The sequence below is a fragment of the Pseudophryne corroboree genome, chromosome 2, assembly GCF_028390025.1.
Source record: "Pseudophryne corroboree isolate aPseCor3 chromosome 2, aPseCor3.hap2, whole genome shotgun sequence".
In the NCBI taxonomy this organism is placed as follows: Eukaryota; Metazoa; Chordata; class Amphibia; order Anura; family Myobatrachidae; genus Pseudophryne; species Pseudophryne corroboree.
In genome coordinates, this window is record NC_086445.1 from 539,045,980 (window position 1) to 539,047,781 (window position 1,802).

Sequence of the window (1,802 nt, forward strand, 5' to 3'; positions counted from 1 at the left end):
GGTTTCTTGTGTTATTGTTAATGCATGGTAGTATTACTAAATGGTGAACAAATAAATATTGAATACATTGGAACCTAATCACACTTTAGCAGGTGTATGTAAGTTACAGTCTTGTTGGTTTAAAGGTATTACAGGTTGAGTATCCCATATCCAAAATGCTTGGGACCAGAGGTATTTTGGATATTGGATTTTCCCGTATTTTGGAATAATTGCATACCATAATGAGATATCATGGCGATGGGGCCCAAGTCTAAGCACAGAATGCATTTATGTTTCATATACACCTTATGGTGGGTACACACTGATAGATATTTCTGGCGATCAATTGATCAGCAGGTATATATATGGACGGATCGGGCAGTATGCTGTGCATACACACTGCCCGATCCGTCAGGGACTGACGTCATGAACTGGGCGGGCGTGTACACACGCCTGCCCAGTTCAGCTGTCAATTACCGCCGGCTGCCACAGCATGTGTACGTACACACACAGCGATACGCCAATATATCGGTAGATATATTGGCCGTCGGCTGTGCTGTGGGGCCGACGTGATATGTCTGTGAACAATGGCATTCACAGACATATCGCCCATACACACTGGCCGACGGACCCGCGATATATCGGCCATTCAATTGAACGGCCGATATATCGGCCAGTGTGTACGGGCCTTTATACACACAGCCTGAAGGTAATTTTAGCCAATATTTTTAATAACTTTGTGTATTTCTCTGACGTCCTAGTGGATGCTGGGGACTCTGTCAGGACCATGGGGAATAGCGGCTCCGCAGGAGACAGGGCACAAAATTTAAAAGTTTGACCACTAGGTGGTGTGTACTGGCTCCTCCCCCTATGACCCTCCTCCAAGCCTCAGTTAGGTTTTTGTGCCCGTCCGAGCAGGGTGCAATCTAGGTGGCTCTCATAAAGAGCTGCTTAGAGTAAAAGTTTTGATAGTTTTATTATTTCAGTGAGTCCTGCTGGCAACAGGCTCACTGCAACGAGGGACCTAGGGGAGAAGAAGTGAACTCACCTGCGTGCAGGATGGATTTGCTTCTTAGGCTACTGGACACTAGCTCCAGAGGGACGATCACAGGTACAGCCTGGATGGGTCACCGGAGCTGCGCCGCCGACCCCCTTGCAGATGCCGAAGTAAGAAGAGGTCCAGAAACCGGCGGCTGAAGGCTTTTCAGTCTTCATGAGGTAGCGCACAGCACTGCAGCTGTGCGCCATTGCGCTCAGGCACACTTCACACCGGCGGTCACTGAGGGTGCAGGGCGCTGGGGGGGGCGCCCTGGGCAGCAATGTTAATACCTTTCTGGCTAAAAAGAATACATCACATATAGTCCATGAGGCTATATGGATGTATTTCACCCCTGCCAGGTCTCAGAAAAACCGGGAGAAGAGCCCGCCGGAATAGGGGGCGGGGCCTATCTCCTCAGCACACAGCGCCATTTTCCTACACAGCTCCGCTGCTAGGAAGGCTCCCAGGCTCTCCCCTGCACTGCACTACAGAAACAGGGTAAAAAACAGAGAGGGGGGGCATTTTTTGGCGATATTATATATATTTAAGCAGCTATAAGGAAACAACACTTATATAAGGTTGTTCCTATATAATTATAGCGCTTTGGTGTGTGCTGGCAAACTCTCCCTCTGTCTTCCCAAAGGGCTAGTGGGGTCCTGTCCTCTATCAGAGCATTCCCTGTGTGTCTGCTGTGTGTCGGTACGTGTGTGTCGACATGTATGAGGACGATGTTGGTGTGGAGGCGGAGCAATTGCCGGTAATGGTGATGTCACCCCCTAGGGAG